Here is a 15,284-nt window from a genome sequence, read left to right as displayed (position 1 = left end):
TTTTGGTGTATTCCTCAAACTTGTTGTTTTGGTGTATTCCTCAAACTTCACGTCTCAGTTGACAAAGGCACCATCCACAACAAATTCGGGTCTGACTATTTTAATAACAAGTAATGATGATCTATTGTGAAGATTTGTGAAAAGTCAGGAAGAATACATGGATTACGTACCAAACATGTTGCAATTTGATGCAACTACAAAGTTAATATCAACTCCAACACTGCATATACATTCAGCAATATTACTATTAGTAATATTTATACTTTTAGGAAACATATAGAATAAAGGCACATTTAAACAAATGTGGGTTAACAGAATGGCCCATTTAGGAAATAAAAGGAAGAAGAATTAAAATGCTTAAGTTAGACGGATCAGCAGAATCAGTTATAAAGTATTGAAAAAATAAAGAAATTCTGCTTTATAAATTGTTGGTACAGATGAGAAAGATGTATATTCTACATCTAAATATAACATAACAGAACCTATACCCAGATGAACAAATCAATATAAGAATGTCCTTATAAAAATATGTTTCTTATAATAAATGCAGTAGCTATCAAATATTTTTAAGATAGATAATATTTGAGGAAAAGATGGCATATACCCACTGGTATTTAGGAATTTATTCTAACAGAATGAGAAATCTGGTGGAGCTTAAAAAATAATTTAAGAATAGTGTATCTAGGACTATCCTATGTGTCAAGGAACCCTTATTTTTACAGCTCTTAAAATAATGAAATTCATAACTATATTTTAAAAACAATATAATTAGCAGGAGTCAACATTTTCTTTCAACCGGCAGGCAATTTAAAATGTAAAATTACATTACATTACATTACCGTATTGAGCAAAAATGCAGATCAGGATTTTGCGGTGAATATTTATTATTTGGATATTGTTAAATTATTAGTACAGTTGCATATATAAGATTCATGTGATTCTGGGAAATAACTGAATTAAAATTAAAATCTGGCCTGATCCCAACATTCTGGAAAAAATCCATAATACCAACCCTGACGGACTGGATAACAAGGGTAGAAGCCACAAGGACCATAGAGGAAATGATTCTGACAGCAAAAGGAAGACCCCAGACATACCTGAAGACGTGGTTCCATTGGCTACAATGGCTCACCACTAGATAAAACCCGGGACCACGCCCACGAAGGACGGACAACGACGGTTGAGGGCCTACGGATCTAAGGGCAACGCACCCCGCAGACCAGGAGATCACTGCACACACACCTGGGGACAGGGCACTCGAGGACCAAGGCAGCGACACCCGAAGACCGCAACGGGAACACATGCAACAGACTGTGCCGAGGAGGGGCCTGGGCGCTGGCAGGACGCGGGGGCTCGGGCCCCCTGAGGAGACCCCACCCCTAACCCCCCCTCAGGAACATTACATACTCCCCCACAAAACACGAAGACAGAACGAACACAGACACACCACCACAGGACCATGCGGTACCACACAGAACACCAGACCCCCCCACTGTCCTAACCTCCACAAGACATAAGTGGCAACATCACACCCAAGTAGAGAGGAGGAGGGAGGACACCCAAGAACTCACCCGACTCAATCACTCGCCACCTCAACACCCCTAACGCGCCCACGGTCCGATGAGTCGAGACACGAACATGCCCTGAACCAACACTGAACCCCGACCGTAGACATGGCGAATGGCGAATGAGACCAGACTCAAAGACCAAGGCACCACACTAGATAATGGGAGGCTAACACTACCCATAGAAGCCCACCAAACGAGCCCCCCACCCATCGGGACTATAAGCCATTAACCCCCAAAATACTAAACTAACACCACCAGCGGCACACCCACAAGCACACATCCCCCATACCCACAACCACACGAAAACACGCAGTTAGCCCGACTGACCCCAACCCGGAGACAGCCTCGAACAGAGAGAAACAACACAAGGGCCCCACGACACGAGTTCTGAACACGGACACTCCTACAAGGCAACCAATAGAGACTTACCGCTTTACACCGCTTTACAAAACATGACCTAGAGACATTATATAGCACTCTAACATCGGCTTACCGATTCCCTATGGAATGCACGCAACAGCGACCACTATGCAATATACCGTTAAACAATATCACCATAGTAACTACGCCCCATGAGACCACACACACCCAATGTACTTAAGAAAGGTACAATACAAAATGAAACAAAATGCTGACCTAAAAAATCACAGTGATGATAAGCTATAAGCCTCTGCGTAGGCTAATGTTGCAAAACTACAGATGTAACAACCATGCATCTCAAACCATCTATCCAACCTACAACACTACCCCTGCGTGGGTAAACTGTTCTCTATCAAATGTTAAGAATTGCCCACCTTTACCTAGGTCGGAACCCCTACGAAATATGTAATAAGCCTTCCTTTTGTTTGTTTGAAGTAATATGCCTCTGCGTAGGCAACAATGCACCATCTTTTCAAACCTGTTACATGTCTTCTAACATTTCGCAAACAAAATAAAAAAAAAAAAAAAAAATTTAAATCTGGCTTGAAGATTGAGTGCAGAGGGTTGTAGAAATGTATCATGTTTGAGCAAAATGGTCAGTGTGCTACCTCTGGGTTCTACCTTTGGACAATTTGCTTTTAAAATGTTAAGAAAAGTAAACTGTAGGAAAGGAGTTAATGTACAATACAAGCATTACATGTTTTAATAACGTATATATCACACATTCTAAAATGTGATTTACTTTATTTTTTATTATTCTCTGCAGTGAAATATTTAATAGAAATCAAAAGGAAAAAGTATGTCTTGTACTACCACTGCTACTACAAATAATCATATTTATAAATTGTGACATTAAATATATTAAAATTATCAATTAACCATAAGATGACCTTCCAACAATGCCGTACACCAGTGGTTTGCCTTATGACAATGATGCGTTCCATTATTTTTAGCATGAGGTTAAATGTATATATCTAATATTAATAATATATAAATATATTTATTTATGACATTTATTTATTGATTTATTTTTTAACAGCTTTGGAACTGAACAATTATATATAGCCAGGTAAAAAAAAAAAAAAACACGTAGAAAACCACAAAGTAGGTTAAGACAACATTCTTTTTCTTAATAATGAAATTTAAAAAATAATCTATAGTCTATAGACATGCTCCTGATAGTTAAACAGGTTTACATAGTTACGGTTTGTGTTCCACTTTGTGGTTATTTGTAGACTTATGGTCCTTTGGGACTTTGATAAAACGCCTCTCTCCTTCCAGGCACAGCTACCTTCTTCAGGTCGTTGTCAATGTGTTCTATGTTCAAAGGAGGAGACCATGATAAGATGTGACAACTTCACTCCAAACAGCTGTTCCCTTCTTCCATCCGAAGCAGTATGGGCCTATTTGGAAAATAAACAGAAGAAATAAAAAATAAACACAGGGAATGTTAAACAGAGCATTCTTCATTCAGGCCCTTGACAATCTTTTCTAATCATCAAATACCACAAACAAAATCAGAGATTGCGTTTCAAAATAGCCGAGATTTATGATTTTCCCTTGATAAGATACAATGAATTACTTTCAGTGAGATACATGATATCTATACATGGAGAGGTTTATTCACTAAACATCGTCCTCTAGTGAATTGAAAACTGAATTTTAACATTTAAACTAAGATAGACGAGCTGTGTTAAAGCTGAGGAAGACTTATTTTTAAATCAGCTATTTAGGCCCTAAATGTTTTTAATTAACTATAATTTGGTGTTTAATTAACATTACAGACACAGAGAGCTGCAATTTAAGAAGAATTATAGCCTGATATATATATATATTTCTTTATATAGATGCATCTATACTTAAGGCCCTGACAGGCCCTGACAGCCATGCTAGCAAGTAGCTTTTTAAACAGGCTCCACAGAGAAATCCTGATATTCATTAAATAAATGCTGTAACTTGAGCAAACACAAATAGACACAACGACTAAAGTCAGCTGCTACCGGTTGGAAGTTTTACTCAAGTTTGGAGATCTTGGAGCTGACTGCAGCCTAGGCATGGGAAATGGAAAATCCCTCGCCTTCTGCTTGACATTCCTCACAGTGGAATTTGTTCTATGTTCTAGGATCTTCTGTACACCCCCCCCCCCCCTTTGGACCGATGGGGTCACCGGGGTGGCTATAACTGAGTGCCGACTATATGAGTGACGAACTAGAGTAAAAAAGTTTGACAATGTGGCCTCGTGGCACAATAACAGGCCTACTACACCTAGAGGACATGGCAAGATTTTACAGACTATGTAAGAAGTTCTGGGCTCGGATATACCAACGAGTATCTATAAAAACATCCAGTACTTACAGTTTAGCTGGAGATCAGGGACTGAGAGGTTGGAGTCCTCAGGGTCCTTCACAAGGAAAATCCACTGTTTTCTACAACTCCATCCAGCAGCAATACCTACCAAGGCTGAGGTCCACCAGGGTTTTTACCTCTTACATTACCCACACATGGGGAGGGCTATTAAGTGCTGAAGTTAAAGATGAATGTGCCTGACTTTACTCTCCAGGGTGGAATGACTCACACTCGGACATTACCAATGGCCGGAACTGTGGCAATTGTGTGCTGGCTCTTATTCAGACTTGTGGCTGGCGTGGTGTGATGCAACTCTCTGTAATTGTCATTGGGGGCCACTCAGGGGTGCTAGCAAATTGAGAGAGACTCCTCCGTACCTTTAGTATATGACAGAATCCTTAAGCCATATACACAAATCTTGGTTCAGACATGCTTAAAAACTAACAGTTAGTCAACCATAGGTCTTGCCCTTTTTGTACCAGGTGTGAAGTAGGAAAGACCACAGAGACTTGTTGCTTTTAAAATACAATATCATATGTGAATATATGACTCACGGATCTATCCACACCATACACTAAAATTAACAATATATATAAAAAATATCAACAAAATTGTTTATTCCTTACGATATTTTACAACAGAAGAGAACACAGATAAACTTGTTGGAATATCAAGATACGTGTTTTTTTTTCAGTTGTAATAAACTATTACATAGTCAGTCATGCACAATTTTTTTCCATATGTTATAGCATGCCCCATTGCTCTGTCATTTGTGAAAATTGGATTAAAATTTGCAGCCACTTGTCAGATTTCCAGAATTCCAGATTTACAGGGTTTGTTCACTGAAATGGGGGTTCAACATGAATTCAACGTTAATTTCAAATTAAAGGTCAAAACAGGCGCACTTGAACATTTCCTTACATTTCAGCTACTCAAGCCTTACATTTGAAATCTATCTTAAATTAACTTTGAATTCATACTTTGGTGAATAACCTGTTAGTATATAACTCTGTGAGAATTCCAAGTGAATTCCAACTAAATTAAAATGTTTAGGACAAAGTAGCCAAATTGGAAGTAGAGCTGGCTTAGAAAATGTTTTGATTCAGCTATCTTTACCTCGAATTTGAAATTGACTTGATATACTGAAAAACCTTGTGAGTGCGGTAGATATAATATGCATGGGTCACAATGTATGTGACCAAAAACATAAAGGGAGAGTAGAGTCTACTTAACTCATACAGCTTCACCCAGCAATCCACATGATTTCTGTAGAGAAGATGGTGGACAGTCCCCTCTGTTAAGATGGGGTTCCTGGGGATTCCTACGATGAGTTTAAGTTGTAAGTGGCAAGATTTTAAAGCGGGTTTGTCTGCAGGCTCTGCAAAATTTGCACAGACTCCCAGCATTGACTGTTGGAGGTCTGGTGGCTGGGTTGGGCAGGCACAATTGCGATTTACTTAACTGAATTTGTCCCTTGTGGGCGAGGCCGTCCCCTCCCTGCTCCAGCTGCCAGTGGAGCTCCAGCATCACTGATACACTCGTGTGCAGGGCCAATCCTGGGGCCACTGATGCCTGGGTGCAGGAATATTTTTGGCTATATTGATAACATAACACTTCCAACCACACCCAATTTCTATGGAAAGCACACACCCCCAACCCAGGTCACATGTCACCCACTTCCTACAGTGCTAGCTTTGCTCAGCGTCATATTAGTGCTCAGCTTCCCAGTGCCATTTCGGCATACTATTTTATACTGTCATTATATTGAGGCTGATATTGTTTTTAGTGCAGTTATATATTTTATGTTTCTGCACTACATATAGACAATCTTCGTGCTCCATTTATTTTAGTGAAGCACTGTATAAGAAGACAATTGACCGTGCAGCAATACCTTTTCTGCACATTCTATACACATCATCCACGCTTGTTTCACTATCAACAAGCATTTTGGATGTGGGACTGACCACTGGTGGTTTGCTCTTTGTTTGGTAATAACTATCCAGGTATCAATTTATACCATATGATTTGGATTATGGCTATCCTGTATTACTGCAAAATTGCCTTTTGCAGATAGCATCTAGTGGAGGACACTGAAAACTTTTGAACAGTACTTCCCGATGTATTATGACCACGTTGAGTTACATCTAATTTATTTTGAGGCATTATTATACAGCAGTATAGGTATAACCCTTTGAGCTACTTTTTGTTACCTCTTGTCTTGAGCTTTACACTAGACTGTTGCTCTTGCAAACCTACACTGTAGCAACAATCCAAGTGTCAACTTTTGCTACTTTTGTATCTACTTTCACCACTAGGATATTTGTTACAATTAGCTCCACACGTTGTGTCAAGTCCATAGGTATCATTCTACACCCAGTACTTTTGGATTTTTGAGCATTTACTCACCCGCGGGTACCTATTTATCTATTTTATTATACTATTAAAGGTTATATTTAAATTTTATTAGGGCACCTAGCTCTCTTCTTTTTTCCTTTTTACTTCTTTGGTAGTTTATTATGGGTTAACCCCTATATGAGTGCATTCCCTAAGCTTCCATTTCACCATTTTTGCTCATATATATATATAAATGAAACCAAGAGGGCTGCACTCACCTGAACATGCATACATTATAGGGTGCTACTGGGGCCAATATATACAACATACAGAATCCAGCGCACTCGCTTATTCACTAAACAATGATTTCAAATCTTACAGATTGTAATAATTTTATTTAAAAACACCTCACCTAGGCAAAAAAAATATGGGGATTTAGTTACATTATATGATCATACATTGCATAAGCCTGCCACAATGTCAATGTACCCCATTCTTGGCAGGTCCTACTCTAGCAGCCTAATGCTTGCTCTTAATCCACTTACTTAGGAAATATTTCCTTCCTGGGACTCTCTGCAAGTCAAGGCTAAATAGGGTCCTGGAATGAGGCACCTATGACAGGAAGGGGTGCAAAAACAAGGAGTTGGCCTCTACGTATATATTTATGTAATATTTTTACATAATTAGGTCATTTTATTAATTACAATTTGCATGACCTGCCTGACAACCCATGTTGAAAGTCCAGGGAATTTAATTTGCTACCACTATATTTAACCCTGCAACTTTCCAAGACACCATAAAACCTGTACATGGGGAGTACTGTTTTACTCGGACGACTTCGCTGAACACAAATATTAGTGTTTCAAAACAGTAAAATGTATTACAACGATGATATCGTCAGTGAAAGTGAAATTTTTTTGCATTTTTCACACACAAATGGCACTTACACTGACGATACAATTGTTGTGATACATTTTACTGTTTTGAAACACTAATATTTGTGTTTAACCAAAGTCTACCGAGTATGACAGTACCCCTCATGTACAGGTTTTATGGTGTTTTCAAAAGTTACAGAGTCAAATATAAGGTTTGCGTTTCAGTTTTTTAACATTGAAATTCGTCAGAGTGGTTACGTTGCCTTTGAGACCGCATTGTAGCTCAGGAATGAAAATTGCCCCAATGATGGCATATTATTTGCTATAGTAGACAACCCAAGGTATTACAAATGGGGTATGTCCAGTCTTTTTTAGTAGCCACTTGGTCACAAACACTGGCCAAATTTAGTGTTAATATTTAACAGACGGGGGATAAAATATATCCCGGACGGGGGATAAAAGGATCTCCCCTCTTGGCCTCGGCACATGGGGAAAGGCGGCTCTGCAAAAACCGGAAAGCAGGGACAAATGGGTGAAAACCGGGATGATCCTGGTAAAACTGGGAAGATCCCAGTAAAACCGGGACGTTTGGTCACCCTGTCTTTAGCACCCTCCCCTCCTCTGCCCTCTTTTGCCCCCTCCCCTTCCTGTGCCCTTTTTAGCCACCTCCCCTAATGTGCCCTCTTTAGCAACTCACCCCCGAGTCCCCTTATGTAGCCCCCCTCTGCTTCCTGTGCCCTCTTAGCCCCTTATTTGCCCCTCCCCTATCCTATCTGTGCTCTCTTTAGCCACCTTTCCTTCCTGTGCCCTTATTTGCCCCTCCCTTATCTATGCCCTCTTTAGCCACCTTCCCTCATGTGCCCTCTTTAGCCCACTCCACTTCTGTGCCCTCTTTAGCAACTCACCCCCAGTCCAATTATGTAGCCCCCCTCCGCTTCATGTGCCCTCTTAGCCCCCTCCCCCCTGTGCCCTTATGTGTGCTCACCTTCCAGCCAAGCCAGCCTTCAAGGAGCTCTGAGGACCTTCAGGCAGGAGGTGGAGCTTAAAACAAAGGGTGTGGCTTAGCAAGAGGGGCAGAGCCTACCACAGAAATGCGCCTCTACTCACAGAGCGACTGGGCGGGTGCACCCCATGCACCCGCCCAGAATCGGCTATGCTCTTGTGCATGCGTGTGAGTACAGCATTGAGGTCTATGGAGAATCTAGCAAGACCACAGGATCCTCCACAGACAGAACTAATTTCCCTGCAGTCGTCACTGGTGACAGCTAGGGAGATTGACACTTCTAGACGGTGATAGCTCCGCCCAGTGCCAAGTAGTGTCAAGTGTAGAAAAAATACTGAGACAATGTAGTCCCTATTTTGTCTCAGTGTATCTTTTAACTAGGTCAGAATATCAGTGAATTCCAACACAGTCAATATGAGCATTTCGTCAAGATTCTATCTTGGATAAATAATGATTATCAGTGACTGATTTTTCCCTGTAATGTTTGTCTACCTCGTGCTGTTTAGTATGCAACGGAAAAACTGCTGGGAATTAATCAATAGTGCACATAATGTTTTAGCAGTCATTTGTTGTCTCTGAGCCTTGTAATGCACCCATGTGTAGACACACTTAATCAGAAAATGACAATTATAATCTTATTGGCTATTTAGTAAAACTTATACTCTTTTCGAGGGTCTCATACATCTATGAAGAGGACATTAAAACTGCAAACATTTGTATGGGAGTCTCCAGAATTGTTACATTAAAAAAAGCGATCATACACAGAATAGTGGGAATCAGTATTCATGCCCAGTGACATCTAATAGCATGGCAGATAAAGGAATATCCACAGTATGCAGCGTATGTATCAACGGTCTGAGCGTGTACGAAATAAATCTGTGAATTATATTTGGCAAACACATAGGTCTGAAACTTTATTTTAGACTTTAGAGCAATACGGTTTCAATTTATGGTTGGGCTAAAGATGTATTTCTTTATATCTCAAAAACGCATGCAGTTGATTTCTAAACCATAAACATTTGTATAAATCCATTAAAATATGCAGCAATATTTTATATACTGTCCCTTTAACAGTCAGCTGCATGAGGATGTGCGGGACGTACCTAGACCACTAATCATTGCGTTAGACAATATACAAAACATAATCGCTATTGTAAATCTGCACTATGCCAATTATACGTATTCCTGCAACTATTCCCCATGTCTTATGATTTCCATTTGATCAAAGTGACACTCGAGACTCTTAAAGCACTTTGAAGTGCTTTATGTATGAAGTGTGTCCTTTTTCATTTTAAAAAAAGTGCAGATTTCAATAGAAATTGGCACTTTTATAAATTACAACAAAAACAGAGAATATGAAAACTCTGAGAATGGACAAAAGCTAAGAGAAACTCAGTAGCTTGCCCTTCGGTAAATCCACGCTCAGGTCTCAAAATGTTTACTGACTTGTGCCATTACAGAGTGAACCTATTCCAAGGTGTATCAGACTGATTCTACCCATAAGGGCAGTCCAGAACCCGAAATACCGGCAAGTTCTCTCTGCACGAGAGATACAGCAATTTATAATCTTATAAATTAACCTTGTTACAACCCCCCTTGCTGTCAATCAGAAAACTGCTCCTGTTACTTCCTGGTTCTGGTTAGCTCAGTAGAGCTAAACTCAAGAGAAAGGCAATTGCTTAGAGCACTTGGCTTGCAAAGACGTCTTAATGAGCTACAGTGGGAAGTCGGTGATTGCACAGCCACAGAAAGTCTTGGCTGTGGGAAAGGGGGCGGTTTCAGACAAGAGATCTTACGATTTTGCAAGCTTTTATTTAGATACAGTATATTTTTTATTTGGGCAGTGGAGTGTACCTTTAAATAATGAGCATATGCCATCACTTGCGTAAGATTTAGCAAGATGGTTTATGATAGCTCAAGTACCCGTCAGTGGCATTATTTTCCTAAAATACATGGTTACAGCCTTGTATCCCCTCTTTTATTCTTTCTTGCTTTAGACCTGGAATTTTGTAAGATTGACGATTGCAAATTATTCCCCAAAACAGGCCAGCCAGAAGAATACTTGAGTTTCTAGCTTGTGATTTCGGTTGAAAACAAACAATTCTATTGTCAATTGCTGACAGACCCCAGTTTAGTGAGTAGACCCCACAAAGCAGTATTTGCTGTGGGTTGTACAATCTTATTGGTTTTCTCCAGCCCTATTCTATTCACAGCTGACAGACACAATGTATTTGGGATTTGTTGGAAAACTGCCGGTAGGAGATATTTGAGGAGACAGCCTGCAAAATAAGCCTGCACTGGAAATAATATCTGTGTAACGCGTTGAGAAGATGAGAACCTCTTTCAGAATCTACCTAATTAGTGACACTCACAGATGTTATTTATCCTGTAGCAATTTTTCTTCCACATTCAGAGACCCCTACAAAAATGATGTGCATGTAAGTGAAAACATCTAATAAGATAATAAGATTCGCTTTCCTGACACCCTATGGATATTACATCTATATACCTTAAAATAATTAATCAAAGATGGCAGAAGTGACCTAACAAAGTTGCTAGTATTAATACATTAGATAAACTCTAATGAGAATACAAAAATATATCCACTAAAATTTAAACAAAAGAAAAGAATGACCTCGATTTAATATTTTTAGATTTAAAAAAAAAATGATTTAATACTTTTAGATAAGTGTTAAATGTTTTTTTTAGATAAACTTTTAAAATGATTCAATATTTTATACATTTTTAAATATTTCTTATATTGCTTTGACATACAGATATATTTTTTTGTATATTGGATATTTTTCAATATTTAAAAATTATTTTAAAAGTTTAGACAAAAATATTAAATCCAGGGCTACAATTCTAAATTCAATTTATTTTGTTGTAATACATTTTAAATAATTTCAATATTTTTTTTTTAATGTCTTTATTGATAACCAGAAACGTCACATTGCAGAGCACAGCTCAATAGGATCATCAGGGGCACACACATTTTCTTACCAACTAGGTTTCTTTTTCGTGAAGTCTTAATTTTTTTTAACATTTTTTAATTAACTTTTTTTTGTGCCTCTTTCTTTGGTATAATGATAACATGAGGACAGCTTGCCGGTACATGAAGTTTAAAATTATTTTTTTAATTTATTTTAATGTTGGGATACCTACTTATTCAAATGAGTGGGGATATGTAGATAGATAGGAAGGTAGGGATATTACGTCCCTGTGTTGAAAGGTAAGGTGACGTATCTTTTTACTTTCTTGTTTGTAACTTTTTATAATTTTATATTCCTGTAATACAGCGCTATAGCATATGATTGCCCTAATAAATTATAATGATGTGAAACAGAACTCAGTGACATTTGAAGTTAGAAAGCTTACTGCAGAACATTTCCTTCTTAATCTCAAAGGGCAGTCTATGAGTGGGGGTCTTGTGTGGCATAGGGTAGAATGACCAAGCACAGCAGAGGCTTATTGTTTTAGCAAGGGGTCATATACAAGCACTACTTTGTTTGAAGAACATTACCTTCATTGTCGGCTGCGATACCTATTAAAGTCAACATGACCAAACTTCAATAGGAGTTTCTGTGTGATAATGCTCTCGTCAGCATTATCACACTTTAATGAATACGTTTACAGAGAGGTGCTGATATCGGAAACCTGGGCATGGGAAAAATTATTTGCTTTCAGACTCGTGTCAATCATTACCAGTCAAATGATAGAATTGTTACTTGTTAAATTAGGTCTACCAAATGCAAGCAATTATTCCAGAATGCAGATCTATTTTCACAGCTAGAAATCCCATTTGGGAAATCACCCCACCGTGGAAAGTAGAAAATGGGATGTACAATATATTATGTAGAAATAAAACAAAAAAAACATTATTTTATATTTAAAATATTGTTTTTCATTACTTTTAAATTTTTTTTAATTAGTTATAACAAGATGATCATCACTAGTATTTAACTAGTTGAATATTTTTACTAAGTTTGCAAAGGTTCCAAAAGTACTTCACCACATTGGAATTATCTAGACTTGACAGTGGAACTTCAAATTTTAGACCATACCAGCAGAACTAGTAAAAATATTTTCCACAAATATTTTCCACATTCTTTTTTTTTTAAATATTATTTATTTTTTTTGCATCGAGTTATCCACAATTCTCTGTTTAAAGAATAGACCTTATAGTGGTAGTCTTAAAAGGAATTATTGGGACTTTGCCCTTAATTTATTACAGAAGGCTGATTAGAAACACAGTTATATTTGACGATTTAATAGCATATCATTTATTGTAGTGGTTCTCAAGCTGCTTCAAAGTATTAGCTGGGAGAGCATTCTTCGATTATAAAATGACCTCAGTGGGCCATTATTTAACTATTATGTAATATATAACACAATTAATTCTGGCAGACACTTTTATGATATTCTTTCCACTGCTGTAGGGGTCTTCATCGTTATTGAGAACACAGTGTTCCTACAATGGTTAGTTTATCGTGGAGTGTTGTCTGAGGGCTGGGTGCCTCTTAGGTGCCTGCTACCATTTTTGGGGAGCCATGCAAAATGCATGTGCACAGATTCGTGTCCTGACTCTGGCTTTAACCTGTGACTCATAGGGATTATGGGAACAAAAAAAATACTGAAGGTGAAATATTTCTCTGGAGCAGAGACAAATATATTTAATTATTTGTATAAAACAAATAATGTAGAGACATTAAGAAACATATAGAAACACATGGTTACTTAGATATTAACATGAATTGTTTTTTTTTTTTTTTTTAAATTCTTGGTGTATTATTTTTATAATAAGAATAAAAACTATATTGCCCAGGAGGGCTGGCAGTGAATTCTGAGAATTGGAGTCCAATTACAGCTGGAACAAGTGGTCCAGACACCCCTTCTATAGGGGAAAGTTATATCAGCTGTGTGATGACCTTACAGGATATCCTGACTATGAGTCATTGTTTTTTAAAGTAGTACACTTCCCTTTTAACTTGAACATGTACTGGTTTAATGTGAATGTACAGCTATTCCAGGAAAATCATATTGTATGCAAATTACAATTATTGTATATATTTGGATTTTGTTTAGATGTTCACGTACAAGCAATGTAAACTTAAAAGAAGAGTGAATACTGGGAGGGTTCATTAGCAAAACAGTGGGCTGCCATGAATGTATGTGACTTAAAAGTGAATTCCAAAACTTTGGCCCAAATAGAAAAATGTAAATATTTTTTTTCAAATTAGCTATGTTTGTCGTTTGGCTAATTCAGTAAAAAATTTAAAATTCACTTTGAGTTCATGGCAAATCACACTAGCTTATAGCCCTGTTAGATTTAGACCAAAAAAAATACAGGTTTGGAAAATTTTCAGCAGTTAGGAAAATATCTGGGGGAAAAATCTGTGTTAGTGAATTTATTTTTTTCAGTAATTTGGCCTACAATTAGAAATTTATTTTTCAAAATCATCACAATCAGTTAATCAATCAAGGAATTCCTGTAAGGCATTTTAAACCCATAAAGGTGTCACCATGCTTTGATACCCAAACATTACTCCTTACTCATTGCATGAAATAAAAGGTATCTGATGGATTGCATCTCTCGTCATCAAACATATGTGATAGTCATTAAACATAAGATTACCATTTTTAATATATAAGCACAAAGTTTCCTTCATAGGATTAAATAAGGTAAAATATTTTGTACAAAGTTGAGCAAAGTAAAATAGACTTTCTTTGGAAATTTTCGGATATGAATATTTTCTAAATACACAAGGACACACTAATTTAAATCCCAGAATCTTGGCGAGTTCTCAAGGATAATTCCTAAGCAGACTCAAGTTTCAGATCCCTTACATCTTAAAACGTTTTGTTAGTTATGCTGGGAGTTTCCACATAAAGGGCGAATATTCTGTAGAAGACTCCCGAGGAAGGACACAAAGGGTCATTTTAGGACTCCTTTGCAGAGATGGACATTTCAGTAATCGATACACAATCATCAACAAATTATTCACATAGTTAAAGGCTGGTACGTGAACAATGATTGTTATATCTCCTTTTGGAATGCAGAACAGATGGCGGCATTGTAAAGCCAACTTTCAGAAAAACATAAAGGGTCTGTGAATATTTTCGAGGTGGTAAAAAAAATTCAGTTCCAAAAAAAATGAAAGAAAAGTTAAGTTATATTAATGTAAGAATTTCTGCAAGTCTTTTCAATTTTCATTTTTTTTTTTTTTTTTTTTTACAGTATTTAGCCACAATATGGCTCCTAATGGGGAGAACATTTTTATGAATATTTAGGATTTCTATATATTATTAGGAAAACATTCAGCGAATGACACACAAACAGGGATATACATAGGACACGAGGTCACACATTTAGGCTTGAAGAATGGAGATTTCATCTAAGGCAAAGAAAAGGTTTTTTTACAGTAAGAGCAATAAGGATATGGAATTCATTCGGCAGTACATAGGAGAGCACTCAACAAAAAACGATGATTTTCTAGGGTCTTTCTGAGGTTCTCCCAAATATCTCGATTCTTGTATTCTATACTTCCACATTGCTGATGTTGTGCTATTCGTCATTCTGTTTGTTCATAATGCAGCATTTACTCCTACAGATCTACCTTGTTACCTAAGCACCAATTTCTACTTATCTAAGTTTATTGGACTGTTACAACCAATAATTAATGTTCTGTACGTAATACGGGTTTTAAATTGTTTTACTATAGCACTAAGCCATTTTGT

Source organism: Pelobates fuscus, chromosome 2 (genome assembly GCF_036172605.1).
Source record: "Pelobates fuscus isolate aPelFus1 chromosome 2, aPelFus1.pri, whole genome shotgun sequence".
In the NCBI taxonomy this organism is placed as follows: Eukaryota; Metazoa; Chordata; class Amphibia; order Anura; family Pelobatidae; genus Pelobates; species Pelobates fuscus.
Note: the sequence above shows the minus strand (reverse complement) of the source record.